The sequence below is a fragment of the Ursus americanus genome, chromosome 11 (assembly GCF_024610735.1).
Source record: "Ursus americanus isolate L20-20 chromosome 11, mUrsAme1.1.p, whole genome shotgun sequence".
NCBI classification, from domain to species: domain Eukaryota; kingdom Metazoa; phylum Chordata; class Mammalia; order Carnivora; family Ursidae; genus Ursus; species Ursus americanus.
Genome location: NC_142137.1, coordinates 44,671,441 through 44,686,337, shown reverse-complemented (window position 1 = coordinate 44,686,337; position 14,897 = coordinate 44,671,441). Strand labels below are relative to the sequence as shown.

The 14,897-nt window shown below is 42.3% G+C and overlaps 1 protein-coding gene across 12 annotated transcripts in view; it reads left to right on the top strand.

The window, feature by feature from the left end:
- Window positions 1-1,327: 1,327 nt before the first annotated feature.
- The window catches only part of EPB41L2 (erythrocyte membrane protein band 4.1 like 2), a 208,470-nt gene continuing 194,900 nt past the window's right edge, over window positions 1,328-14,897 (top strand). For 8 of the 12 annotated variants that reach the window (XM_087865492.1, XM_045805563.2, XM_045805562.2 and 5 more), the window contains exon 1: window positions 1,328-1,475. The gene's annotated coding sequence lies outside the window, so the exon portion shown is untranslated. Of the gene's footprint in view, window positions 1,476-11,755; window positions 11,897-14,897 lie in introns of those variants that run through there. The other 4 variants (XM_087865486.1, XM_087865485.1, XM_087865487.1 and 1 more) reach the window with 3 other exon arrangements.

The following is a 14,897-nucleotide window of genomic DNA, read 5'->3' as shown; positions in this document are numbered from 1 at the left end:
TATTGCCTCATAAAATTCCTGGCTTTTTTTCATCAGAACTGCTATCTTATCAGGTTTCCTCTCCCTCCATATTAGCACCCATATTAGATTAAGTCTAACGTGGGCACTTAGAACAAGCAGGATTAAGTAAATTCACATACATCAGGGACTTAGAACAACATCTAATACATAAAGCATGCAATAGATGTTAGCTATTATTATTTTTATTGCTTATCTGCATGACCTTAGCGAGTCGTTTATCTTCCCATCTTCATTTTCTCTTTGATGTATTGGAGATAATACTTGCCCTGCCTTTTCCATAAAGTTATTATAAGGATCAAATGATTAAAAATGTGAAGGGGCTTTGTCAGCTGAGCAGCACCGTGCACACGGAAGGTATTGTAACCGAGGTTCCATTCGATATTGTTCATTTTAGAAAAGGTTATGTTTAGAAAAGGTTATGTTAGAAAAGAAGACTTTGGCCAAGGTTGAGTCACTAAAGCCCCCATTAAAGGAGGGAGGAAGCAAAGAACAAGAGGTGCATGGGTGACACATGCCCGAGGCAATGAGGCGATGATGGGCACATCCCTTTTGATATGCCAACGTTCAGAAAAGATGCAATATGTAGAATCTGAGAAAAAGTGGTGTAATTATATAAAAGCAAAGCACCCCACCGGGAGGTATTGTGTGTGTGTGCGTGTGTGTGTGTGTATGTGTGTGTGTGTATGTGTCTTCGTGCGCGCACGCCTCAACCTAGGTCTGCAGCCTCTTCAGCCTTGTCCTGCTCTGCAATCCACGCTCCCAGGCCGCTGCCTGGAAAAATCCTGCTCAGACTTTGCGTTCAGCTTAAAAGTCCCTCCTCTATGGAGTTTCCCCAATCCCTCCAGCCCCTCCTACAGGAGGAATAAATGGTTCCTTTTCACTGCCCTCCGTGCGAAAGCACTTCTTCCAGTCTCGACTGAGGGGGGAACCACTTTTCTTATTTCCGTGTTTCCAGGGTCGCCTTGTGTCCGCTAGCGAATTAGGTGTTCAATAAAGGATTAGTCAGTGAATGCACTTTGAAGAAATAACTTTTAAAAGTTGGTAAAAAGGACTTAAGGACGGGATTAGGGGGTAAAATAAGCCTTGCACACTGGCATTAGCAGTCATTAACCAGAGCAGTTACGACCGCAAGACGCATCTTTCCAGTCCTGGGTACCCTGCGACCGCGGCGGCGAATCCCGCGGGAAGGGCCGCCTCAGGGGCGTGGCCTGGGAGCGGGGGGCGTGGCGCGGCCCGCGGGGGTTTCCGCGCTGGGGGCGCGTCCGGCGGGGGCGCAGGAGGGGCTTCCGCCGCGAGGGGGCGGGGCTGGCGCGCCGAGTCCTCTGACGGCCCCAGCCAGGGAATTTCAATTTGAAACCTAGAGGAGGGAGGAGGCGGGTGCGGCGGCCCGGCGGCTGGGGCTGGAGGGGGACCAGTCCCCGCGGCGAGCGAGCCCTTGAAGGTGCAGTGTCCGGGTAAGGAGGCTTGCGGGACTGCGGAATGGCGGGCCCGGGGCGGGGAAGCCCGGGCCGAGCGGCTAGTCCCTGCTGAAATGTTGGAGCGGCTCGGATTTTTCCTCTGGCTGCAGCTGGGAAGCTGATCCCTGGCAGGAAGCGATGGCGGGACGGTCCCACCGTGGGGGAGGGCGACCGGCTTTGGGATTTTCTGCGGCTTCCTCTCTCCTCTCCTTTCCCTCTCTACCGGACCCCATTCCCGCCCCGAGGTCCCGGTCCTGTTGCTCCAGGCCGGATTCCCGCTACCCCGCTCCACTGCGGTTCCCCCTGTCTCTCTTCCCGGGAGTCGGGGCCACGTCTGGTCTGAGCCGGGAGAGGTGGGGGCACGGTGAGGACAGCTCCGGCCCCGCCGAGGTGCCGTGGGCTCAGGCTCGCGCGTCCGGGGTCCCGCGGAGAGGCTGGAGGAGGAATCCGGCTCCATCCCGGGCGCGGGCCGCGGCGCGCGAGTCGAGCCCAGAGTGGAGCACAGCGCGGGGGCTCCGGGGAGGCGGCGGCGGTGTTCTTCTGGAGGATGGTTTGGGGAGAGGAGACGCGGGCGAGGACGCCGCGCCTCCCCCAGCCAGCCGCGCGCGTGGGCTCTGCAGGGAGCTGGGCGAGGGGGGCGCGCCGGCCCCATGCGCCCCACGGTCCCGCCCGGCGTCCGCCCGCGCTCGCCCACGTCCCGGAGGACGCCCGCTGCCCGGGCCGCTGCGGAGAGCCGCGCGCTCTTGCGCTCTGGTCCGTATAGTTCCGACTCCCGGGCCATTTCTGCCCCGATGCCTCGTTTGCCTCCGCTGCGGCTGGGTGTACAGGGCTGGGAACAGTTTTAGGGGAGCTGCACGGGGAGAGAGGAGGAGAAGGGAACCGAAGGAGACGCTGTCCCCCCCCCCCCAAGCAGCCTGGATGTCTGCGGGGGCGACGTCGGTCCTTACACTTCCCAAAATCGCTAACCTCCTCCGAGGTCAGGGTTTTCTGGTGAGATTAGAAGAGCTCTCGCCTACTGTCTGTTATTTTTAGGGGAGGGTCTCTTTTGGGGCCTCCCTACTAATTTAGGGTGCCTTAAATTGAATTCTCCATCACTACAACCGCCGCCGCTGTTTTTAAGAGGGAAGGAAGGCGGAACCTAGAGCAGTGGATTTTTGTTGTTGTTGCTGTTTTTTGGAATCACAGCTTTTCCTCAGTTTCCTGAACTTCTTGCCTCCAAAATGTTGTCTTTGGGGTGTCGTGCCAGGAGTCTTGTTCTTCTTAGTGTTATGTAAGCTTTTTTTTTTCCCCGAATGGTTCTTACAGTTTTGCCTTTATTCTTCCATATTCTTCACTCCCCCCGTTTTTTCTTCTCTCACCGGACGGCATTATTTCTGTATGCCCTGTCTATAATATTGTGTGAGAATTAGTGGTTTAGTTTAGCTTTCTATCACATTTCACTTTGAGTTTAACACTTGTGGGAAACTGAGTCAATTTCTTGGCCGCAGTAGCTGGGATGTAGGATTCTCAGGCTTTGAATAGGTTTTACTGGGAAACCAATAGCACTTACTCCTGTTCAGTTTCCGTTTGCAGCCTCATTGCTGTGAGAAATCACTGGATTGCTCTTTCAGTCACTGATGGGGCTGCATTGCAACACATTCTTGGATTATGATAAGGGCCATCCGACCACCATCCATCAGTCTGACACAATTTTTAAAGAGCTAGGCAGTGTCACCTGTTAGAGCTCGAGTGGTAAGTCCTGCAATTCAGTTTGAGAACCACGACCAAACCCCAGATATCTATTCTTTGGAGGTTACTGGAGAACTGTACAAGTGGTAATGACTTGGAACAATGGCGTGGATTTAGGGCTCATTTAATCCTATCCTGTCTTCCTCACTTCTTGGGCAGAATTCCCACTGAAGTCAGTAGTGGTCTTGTGTGCAGAAGGACTGCTGAGAACAAGAGACTGCTCATTTAGAGTAACGGGAGGGGACAGTTTCTTTCCTTTTAAAACACCCTTCTTTAAGAAAGATCTAGTCATAACAGTTCTTTAATCTTTTACCTCCAATCCAAGTAGTTAGAGCACTGTGTGCAAAGACCTTCCAGAGAAAATAGGTGGGTGACTTGAGCCCCCAACTTCAAATTCTTGGTGTCTGAATTGAATGGGGATTGCTTAAAATGATTAAAAGTGATAATTTAACAAAGTTAGAATTTTGGTGAAATTATTACTAACTTCTGTAAAAAATTTAAGCTGTTATGGAATATTTTCAACTGGGTATGTGTTATTAAATTGGGTGTGTATGCAACTGGGATGTACGTTGAAATTTAATTCCAAATAGAAGCAAATTTGCAGGTTGAGGTGATGAATCTGAAGGGAGGCCCACCAAAAAATAACTGCATATGTAAAAGAAGGAAATTCAGATCGCTCTTACTGTATTTGGAGAGGAAGCTTTTAGTCCAGTTAGTGTATATACAGGTGTTAGTGACTTCGGGCCCATCATTATTAGATTTGTGAGCACTCGACGCTTTCTAGTTTAGCTTTGGGCTGATCTGAGTTGGTGAGCTTGCTAGGTCCTTTGCCTCTTAACGTAACGTTCCTGTGGTTTACCCTTTCCAAATTACCAGTTCTAAGGAATCGAGTTTAGAAGACCTATCCAGTCACCAGATTTTAAAAATAGATTTTTAAAAATCATAACCATGTCCATGTGTACTACCCAACCATTTGCTTTCAACTAAAAATACTTGCAAAGATGACAAAGCAGTCCTCAACCAAAATATTTATTGGTAAAATTACTCTGTAATTAGTAATATTGTATAGTTATGTTTAACATCAGGTTTTGCTCTGAATCACCACTCTCATATTACTGTGGCTAGAGAACTACAAGGGTTTTTATCTTTGCCATTTTATTTGGGAATGTGGGGTTTATATTTTATATAGTAGAATGCTAAATATTTTTAAAGATTTGACTTTGTTTCTGTTTCCACAAGTATGGGCTTTTGTCTTTGTTTTTTAAACCCAAGTAGTCTTTTTGAAAGCTGTGTGTCGCCTTTTTGGAAAAGTATGCCTTGCTAATATTTTTATAAGGTAATATAGTATTTTATAGGGATCGATACTGCTGAGAGTCAAATTTTGCATTTCTAAAATATCTGGTTTTGCTTGTAGAAAACAAAGGAAATGTGCCTACCTCCCCCCCCCCCCACCTTTATTTAGAAACATTTTCAGTGGCCTTGTTTGCTTTTTCAGATTCAGAATTACTGTACCTAACCACTGGGTACCCTTACAGATTTAAAAGCTGTAAGTAAATGTTTATGCTGGCTTCAGTAGTCTAGCAAATACTAGCCAAACCCTAATTTACTGCCCTTTTATAGAATCTCGGAATCTCAGGGCTGGACCTTTAGGAGTCAGCAAATCCACTCTCAGCCCTTGTCCTCTTCCCCCAACACACAAACATTTCCAGACTCTTTGGAAGGCCTGAGTAAATAGAAGATTTGTATGTGAATCCCCCACAGATTCCAGACAGAGCATCCTTTGGGAATGCCATGTTTTGGCACAAACCAGTAACTCAATATTCGTAGGATATCTGTCATTCATCTGGGCAGTGCCCCAGACTAAAATCTAAAATGGAGTCATGGCTGGTATCATTGGCTGAAGGGGAATAGCCTCCAATTATAAATACTATAGTTATGTAGAAGTTACAGGTAAGCCAAAAGGGAAAGAGAGGAATCATCTCTAATAGCTAGAAATAACTGATAGTGATAACGAGTGCTTTTTAAAGCTTTTCTGTAAAGTGTGTATGGGTGTGCATTTGTATGAAAGAGGGAATATATTTATGTATATATGTATATATATTTGTTATGTGAAGTATCTATAACATTGTACTTAATAAATTTGACAAATCTATTCATTGAACCTTTGTAGGATATTTTGAAGGTGCTTTCTGTGAAGATTCTTTGAAAGTTGGAGTTGTTGTAGAACCTGGAACTATTTCATGTAGAAATGCCATGTAGACAATATTTCATATAGGGGATTTGGTTTTCTTGCTAGTGGGTATCGTTTCCCCTTGCTTTGTGGTTGGATTGAGATCTGTGTGGGTTTCTTAGATGTGTGTTTTTCATGTCTAGAAGGATAGATAATTGATGTATAACTTCTCTCAGTTCCCAGTGTTTGGGATAGTATTTATTTTAATGAGAATTTCTGTGGTTTTCTTGATTTTCTCATTTTTTAAAAAGGTTTTATGTATTTATTTGAGAGAGAATGAGAGCATGGGTGGGGTAGAGGGGCTGAAGGAGAAGGAGAAGCAGGCTCCCTGTTGAGCAGGGAGCCCAACATAGGGCTCGATCCCAGGACCCCGAGATTATTACCTGAGCCCAAGGCAGACATTTAACTGACTGAGATGCCCAGGCGCCCCTCAATTTTCTCATTTTTAAAGTGACGTCACTTACCCATTAGTATAGGGACGCTAGTACATTTTTTACTGCTTCTGGATTTTTTTCCCCTGAAGATTGAAATTGGGCTAATTTCATATTCTCAATTACTTATAGAATGGAAATATGTTTTCATTTCACGGATATTGCTCTGCGTATTAGTATTTTTTCACTTTAGCATATTAGAGCCGTAAAGGTCTAGATGTATGTAGATTGCCTCCTAAATAATCTTCATAGTAGTATGGAATAGATGTGAGGAATAGATGTGAGTAATATGGAATAGATGTGAGCAATTATCTTTTTATTCACTCTGAGAAATATCTTCAGTAAGGTTTTGTTTTAGGTAGCCAAGTTAACATTTTGCATATGTACCTAACTTCAGTGTCATGGGGATGGTTTTCATTCTTTCTAGATTAAGAACTAGAGGGCATGGAAAGGGCTCCAAAGTGATTTGTCTGTTCATCTGTGGACACCTTATTGTCTAGATCAGGTAGGGAGTTCATTGTATCTAAACTAAAGCTTATATTCTGTGACTGAAAAGCCAGTTTCCTCTTGCTTTGCTCTTTTTATGGCCTCACTTTGAAATATATAAAGACTTATGTTACCTTCTGATTGCCTTATTCCAAGATAACTGTGATTTTTTTTTTAAGATTTTATTTATTTACTTTGAGAGGGAGAGAGAGTGTGAACAAGGGGAGGGGCAGAGGCAGAGGAAGAGAGAGAATCTCAAGCGGACTCCGCACTGAGCAGGGAGCCTGATGAGGGGCTCAATTTCAGGACCCTGTGATCATGATCTGAGCTGAAACCAAGAGTCAGACATTTAACCGACTGAGCCACCCAGGCACCCCAAGATAACTGTGATTTTGGAGACTTTTCATATAGGTCTGATTACCACCTCTCTAATCATCTTTTCTAAGCCCTGAATTCAGGTTTCCAGACCTTCTCTTGAGGTGGAACTAACACCATGATAACAACAGTGCTGATTTTAATCATATTTTTGAGTTTCCTATGTATTCTACCAGTATAAATACACATCCCACTGTCTTAAAGACATTAAACTAAAATGTAATTTACACTTTGCCATAATTCTTAGGTTTTTTTTTTTTTTTTCCTTTTTGTCCTGACAGGCTGCATCTTAGATTCATTCGTCTAGAGGGCGAGAAGGGAACATTGAGATTATTTAGTTCAGACACGCTTGAAGTGGAGTGCAGTTAGTGGGAAAGGTACTGCCCAGTGTGGTTTATGAACTGCCTGAGACTTTAGTAAAGTGTGCGTTTATGTGTGTGCGTGTGTGCGAGCGCATGCGTGGTGTGTGTCTGAGTATCAGAGATTTTTGGGGGCAGTTTTTGAAAGCATTTTGGGAAACAAGATCAAAAACTGCTGTTTTAGTTTAGTTCTTATTTTTGAGATTCTCCATTTTGCTGGAGTGATTGATTTCTGGAGCTACCGTGCAGCTGTATTCTGGGAATTCCCTTTGCCTTTCTTCCTGGGCTCCCAGGTTACTGGGCTCTATGTCTCTTTCTTAACTCTTACTTTATATGACTATATCCTCCAGGAGTTTCCAAGAAAGTGAAAGTGGAAAATGAATTTTTTGAAACCTTGCATGTCTTGAAGCTGCGTTTTTTGACTCTTGAAATGCCTTCATTTATTTATTTATTTTTAAAGTAGGCTCCATGACCACTGTGGGGCTTGAACTCGCAACCCTGAGATCAAGAGTCACATGCTCTACTGACTGAACCATCCAGGTGCCCCTAAAATGCCTGTTTGTACTCTTACTGGTGAATGCTTCTATAGTTTGGCTGGGTATAGAATTCTAAGTTAGTGTTGACTTAGCCTTTGAATTTTTCAGGCCTTATTCTGTTGTATTCTGGCATGCCAGTGCTGTTGAGAAGGAGTGACACAATTCTAATTTCTGCTTCTGTGTGTGCGGCTGGTTTGTTCTCCTTAGAAGTTTTTAGGATTTTCTCTTTGAACTTGGTGTTTTGAAATTTCATGATGGTGTGCCTTGGGTGTGGGAAGTTTTTTACTCATTGTGCTGGGCACTCACTCAGTGGGCTCTTTCAGGTTGGAAACTCTTGTCTTTTAGAAATATTCCTCTATGATAATTTTTCCCTCTATGTTCTCTGTTCTTTCTGAAACTTCTGTTATTTGGATGTTGAATTTTCTAGATTAATTCTCCAATTTTATTAGTGTTTTTTTTGTTTTTTGTTTCTTTCTGATACCATCTCTTTATCTTTTTGTTTGGCTTTTGGCTTTCTTCAGTGTTTTCTTCTAACCTCTCCATGAATTTTTTTGTTTTCCTATTTTCCAAGCTGCTCCTTGGTCACTGAATTTCCTTTTGGTAATGTCCTTTTTTCCTCCTCCCTGTATGTAGTATCTCCAATCTAACCATACTTGATGGCTTTTGGCACTTGTTTTCCCTCTGGAATGCTCTTCCCTCAGATACCTGCATTGCTTACTCCCTTAACTCCTTCAGATCTTTGCGTTCTGTGATCATTTATTTGAAACTACAACTCCACTCCCACACCTGCCCCAGTATGCTTTAAATCTCTGTCTTTTCTTTCTTTCTTCTATAGCATGTATTATTATCATCTGAGTGTAAACTGCAAGAAGGCAAACATTTTGTCTGTTTTGCACTTTGTGAATACGTGTTGACTGAGTCATCGGGCCTCCTTGTTTTCTGTGTGCCCCTCACATCCTCTCCCTGGGTCTGGATTCCCTAAGTCTGGAGACTTCCTTCAGCTGCTCTAGAGAGTGAACTTCTTGTCTTTTGGCCGCAAAGGTTGGGAGAGAGAGGGAGAGAGGAGGAGGGGTTTTGGTGTTCCACGTGCTGTTTTCAGCTTGGTGTCTCACCTCAGCCCTTAGTGGCACCTGGAACCTCCACTTCCTAGGCTCCCAGGGCCTCTCCCAGCACTCACATTGCTTCTTGCGGCCCTCCACCAGAGCCGGGACTCAGCTTTGGCTTCCTCTGTTTGCTAAGTCAGTTACTTTGTACATCTGTTTTCCATCTTCTCAAATTCTGTTGATATATCTCATCTGCGGGCCTATCCCCTCCCTTTTTTTTGTCCTTCCCCTTTTTAAAAAAAATTTCCTCACTGTCATTTTAGTGTGGTTTTGGGAGGAAGCAGAAATTAACTCATGTTCAATCCACTGATTTAGGGTTTTAAATTGATAAAAATAAAATTCCCAAGATGACTGTGGTACTCATGTTTGGAAAGGACTGCAGCCATAATAAAATTGTCCTTTTTTTCATGCTGGATACTGAGTTGAACTTCAGTTATATTTTATATATATATATATATGGGATACATATATTCATATATATATATATCCCATATATATATATATATACATATATTCATATATATATATGGGATACATATATTCATATATCTATATCTATATCTATATCTATATATATGAAGAGAGAGAGAAGAGAAAGTCAGATGATTGAGCCAACATCTTGGGTGGTTGGGAGTGGATGACTGATATGTCTTTGAACAAGAAGGTGCCTCCTAAGAAGACTTCAGCATTATTTATTTTTTTTCTTGTGATAATTTCAAGGATTAGTTCAGTACAGATGCTTACAAATCTTACAGTATGTACTTGAATTAGATTTAAAAATACATGGTAGGGGCACCTGGGTGGCTCAGTAGGTTAAGCATCTGCCTTCAGCACAGGTCATGATCTCGGGGTCCCCACTTCGGGCTCCTTGCTTAGCGGGGAGTCTGCTTCTCTGTCTCCCTCTGCTCCTCCCCACTGCTCATGCTCTCTCTCTCCCTCTCTGTCTCAAATAAATAAAATCTTAAAAAAATACGCAGTAAAAAGTTTGGTGGATATGTTTCAGAAATGGCGACCTTGGGGTGCCTGGGTGGCTCAGTCAATTAAGCATCTGCCTTTGGTTCATCAAGTCTCACATTAGGCTCCCTGCTCAGTGGGGAGCCTGCTTCTCCCTCTCCCTCTGCAGCTCACCTGCTTGTGCTCGCTCACTCTCTCAAATAAATAAAATCTTTGGAAAAAAAAAAAAAAAAGAAATGGCAACCTAATTTTAGAGTGTTCTGAATACTTTAGGTTATCTTTAGACTGATATATGGTTTGCATACATATATTTAAATATTCTTTGAATATCGATTCAGTGATTAGAAGAAACTTTGAACTCCAGTGGATTCTGTTAAATACTTTCAGGGGAAAAATTTCATTACTAGGGCATGAATAGGGAGTGGGAATTACACTCATGTGAAAATATACATGCTAAGGATTTTTGTGTATGGAGTTTGGGGCAACAGAAATGGAGTTCTGAATAAGGTAGTGGCTGTAAGGTGTGAGGAAGCTCCGGAAGACCCAAAGACACATATGTGCGTGTGGTTAGTGTGGGTTAAATTGTTTGGTAGGTTTTACAGATTTATAAATTCAAGTACTCTGTTCCTTAATGTAGAAGGTGTTACAGAGAGTAGATCAGGATAATATTTCCCCAAAGTGTGGTGGTATGTTAAAATGAGTTAAGGTGGTACACAGCTTGAGTCCTTTTCTTTTAATGGTTAAATATGTACGTCAGTGTACATCAGGAAAATGAGACAAGTGCTTCAAACCTATGATTTCATTGATATTAACTTAGCATAAGGTAAAATAAAGTAGGTATTTTTAAAGTAACTTGATTTAAAGATAAAATTATTTATGTTTAAGTGTTTGGATTTGGCAAAAACTATAAAGTTGGTATGTGAGTGAAGTTTGAGAAACATTGGGTGTGTTCAAAATATCATTTTCCTCATCAAGGTCATTGATAGATTTTTTTTTTCTTTCTCCTATTAGATAACAGCATAAAGCTGTATGTGGTGATCATGGTATAGACTTCTAATGGTTTTTGTTTTCTTCCTTCCTTCCTTCCTTCCTTCCTTCCTTCCTTCCTTCCTAATTCTGCTTTAATTTGTAAAGTTTTTTTTTTCTTTTCAAAGTAAATCATTAGAACATATTCTCACTTGATTCTTAAAACAGCTTCATACCATATGTCCGACAGATAAGTGAGTCAGGAAGAGGTTAAACTCACCCAGAGTCATTCAGTTTCGTAATGGAGCTTCAGGCACAGCCAAGGCCTCCTTGTGTCCAGAGTTGTTCCCTCTGCTGTGTGCTCTTCTGCTGCTAATGGAGTTGCCAATTGAATTTTTCTTGGAGAACTCAGGAAGCCTGCCAAGTTTTGTAGCTAGAGGTCTGTCCTGTAGCTCTCATCTATTTGTATCTTGAACCCTGAAGGTAGACAGAGCTAGGTCTTCCAAAAATAGTTCAATAAATGTGTCAACGTTTTGAAATACTGTTGAAAAAACAAGGAAGTAGAAGTCCTATGGGATTATTAGAAAATGGTGCCAAATGCCTTCACTAGGATTTGAAAAGCAAATGTGGCAGGGTCCTATGCTAGACAGTGGTGCATATTCACCCCTCATTTGGGGAGCCCACTTTCACGGTGATAATCTTTCACTTTTCCCCAGTATGCTCTGTTTAATTGCTTTTGGACTCTGGTAGAAAAGCTGCTAAATGAACACCTTCCTTGAAAATTTTTCTTTAATCCACTTCTCTCAAGGAGAAAAAGGAAAACTCGTTTTTCTTAATAAAATAATACAAATTGTGTATGGGAAAGGTTAAAGTGTCAAGAAATGAGTTGGGTCTGTCTCCTGACAGAGGAATCAAGAGTTTATCCATGAGCTTGTAACCAGAACTGTTTTTGGATCTTAGCCATTAAAATCAACGTCAGTAAAGCCTGCGTCTTAATTTCCTTAATGCCGAGATTGTCTGTTTTAAATTACACCCATATGGGAATAGGAATACATTTGTCCCCCCCCTTCCCCCACCTGCAGCTGAAAAATAACGGTGTGCGGAAGATGCCCTGCACTCTGCAGCTGGGCAGTGAAGAGCCGTAGATGTGAGCAGCGTGCGTGGTGCAGATGTGGCTCCAGCTTTTCTCCCCACTGGGGCCAGTTCACTTTCATCCCCAGCGCTGCAAGCTTAAATGGAAGGACCTGAGGGTAGGTTTTAGAGCATTCTGTGGATCTGTGATCTATGTGTTTCTTGCTCCGTGCAGCACACGTGATAGCAGTGAAGGATAATGTGGCACTTTTCTCAGGACCTTTTTTGGGTGGTGTTTTTTTTTTTTTTTAAAGTCATGTTTTTACTGTATCTGATTATTTATTGAAGTGGTTTTTGGCAGAAGGAATGTCCCATTGTTTAGTTACAGAAAATGTCTTTGTTCTTAAACTTTTTATTATGGAGAGTTTAAGATAGCTTCAGAAGTAGAGAGAACACTTTCATTGTGAACCCCAGGTACCCTCACCCAGCGTTGATAATTACCAGGCCATAGCCAGTCGCGTCTCATCCATATTTTCCTTCCACTCAATACTACCCTCCCAGGATTATTTTGAAGCAAATTCTGGACATCATATAATTTCATTTGTAGATAGGTAAGATATTTCCTCCTGCCCCTGCTTCTTGGCATGCGCTTTCTAGTCTCCAAAATAAAGTTCATGTTCATTATTGCTTTTGTAGAATTATAGAAATTTGCTCCTTTGTGACATGGTCAGTTGCCATGTTTTTAGAATAAATATCTGACTGTTTTGATCAGTGAAGGCAGTTTCATCTAAATGCAGCATTGTGGACGTAGGAAATGCTTTAGCGAGGGCTAAAAAGACCTAATACTTTCTAAACCAAATCAGAGCTGATATTCAAACTCTAGCATATTCTCAAGGTAGTGTTGCTGTTCTATACATTTTTTTATCCCATGGCTCCTATACTTCACACCAGACTTGAATCATTTTAGATTTTCCTTTTTTCTCCTTTCCTCCCTCCCACGCTCCCTCTCTTTCTCTTTCATTCTTCTTTTGCTTAGCATGCTTTAGTTGGCAATATGTTGGAAGTAGACCAAGTGAAACATTTTTTTTTCAGCTGACTGAATTTTAATGGGACTACACAGTTCCTGTAAAATCGGGTCAACCTGCCATGTGTATGGTGCGTCTGGCCGTGTAGAGGGGAAAGTGCATGCTTCAAACATTGATCATATATTAGTTTATAAATCTTATTTGTAAATAAAAAGTTTGGCATTAAAGCTGAAACTGACAATCACTTAGCAGTTGAAATGCGTTTCCTAATTAATAAAGGCAGAATTTTTATGTGAGAGGTAATTTATTTTATATTTTAATTTTTACTTTTAATTAATTAGTTAATTGTTTTTTTAGAGAGAGAGAGTGCGTGAGTGGGGAGGGGTAGAGGGAGTGAGAGAATCTTAAGCAGTCTCCATGCCCAGCACGGAGCCCAACTTGTGGCTAGATTTCAGGACCCTGAGATCAGGACCTGAGCTGAAATCAAGAGTCAGACACTTAACTGACTGAGCCATGCAGGTGCCCCTAATTTTTACTTTTAATTAAAATACAGTTTAGTATGTTTCCTTTGCAAAGTCATTACATGCTGAATTATTTTAATACGTACTTTATTGAAATATATTTTAATGTATAGTTTAGTTATTTTCTTGGTAAAGACATTACATGTTGAATTAGAAAATATTTTGATAGTAACATTTCTTGAACACTTCCTATGTGTCAGATACAGAAACACTTTTGCTTAGTGTTTTTGTTGGATCCTCTCAGTAACCCAGTGGGGTAGGTACTGTTGTTTTAGGTTTACCTGTAAGAAAACTGAGACACCACAAGGTTAAATAACTTGCTTGGGGTCACTCGGCTAATTAATGGCAGAGCAGGGATTTGAACCCCGGGTGGTCTGGTTCCAGAGCCTACAGTCGTAACTGCTGTCCTAGATTATCCCTAAGACCATGTAAATTCCTTCTTCATACCCTATTCCTACTTGCATTCTCCTCCCCAATGGTAGCGATTTGAACCATGGCCAACACCACACTATTGCATTAGTGTGTAATTTTAATTTGATCACTGGGGGTAGTTTTCATTCGGAAACTGGAAAGCAGTTAATGAGATTTGACTCTTGTTCCTTTTCCGGCTATAGTTGTAAAGGAGAAAGGGGGACAGGTGGAAGCATACAGAGTCTAGCAAGGTGGTAACTACTGATGTTTGTCTTACTTTTCCCCCACTGTTTTTTTAATATTTATTTATTTATTTATTTATTTATTTATTTATTTATTTATTTATTTAAAAAGATTATTTATTTATTTATTTGACAGAGATAGAGACAGCCAGCGAGAGAGGGAACACAAGCAGGGGGAGTGGGAGAGGAAGAAGCAGGCTCATAGCGGAGGAGCCTGATGTGGGGCTCGATCCCGGAACGCCGGGATCATGCCCTGAGCCGAAGGCAGACGCATTAACCGCTGTGCCACCCAGGCACCCCCCCCCCACTGTTTTTTTAAATGGAATGTTGAGTCCATCTGGAATGTTGACTGGTCACAGAGGAGTTGCTGAAGTCAGTAGTTTAAAGTACCATTGAACGATCAAAATTTTTGCCTTCACTTGAGTACCTTGAAGTGTCAGGTGTATTGGAACTTCGGTTATCATTGACCTGTCCTGAAAGAATAGTCTTCTGTGGGAGTTTGTTCTAGGTCTTTAGTGACTGGAATTTTAACAAACCAGGTATCTGATACTTTTTTTTTTTTTTCTTCCTTTTTTCCTGAAAGGAGCAGAGGATAGGAAGAAAATTGTTCTAGCCCCAAGTCCCAGTTGAATCAGTTACTACGTGTGACATTGAGGAAGTGATGTTGCTTCTTGTGTCTTTCTCTTAAATGGTTTAGGTGCCCTGACCCCTAATCCATATAACATGTCTGTGGCTCATTCATTCGTCTCTGTGGTGAAAGTCATTTAAAGTGCTGTTCCTTAGAGGAAAAACATAGACATAGGATTTTGACAAAACGTTTGATAAAGCTTTCATGGTATCTTTTTTTTTTTTTTAAGATTTTATTTATTTAATTGAGAGAAGAGAGGAGAGCATGAACGGAGGGGAGAGGGGCAGAGGGGGAAGCAGAGTCCCCATTGAGCAGGAAGCCCAATGCAGGGCTTCATCCCAGGACCCCAAGAT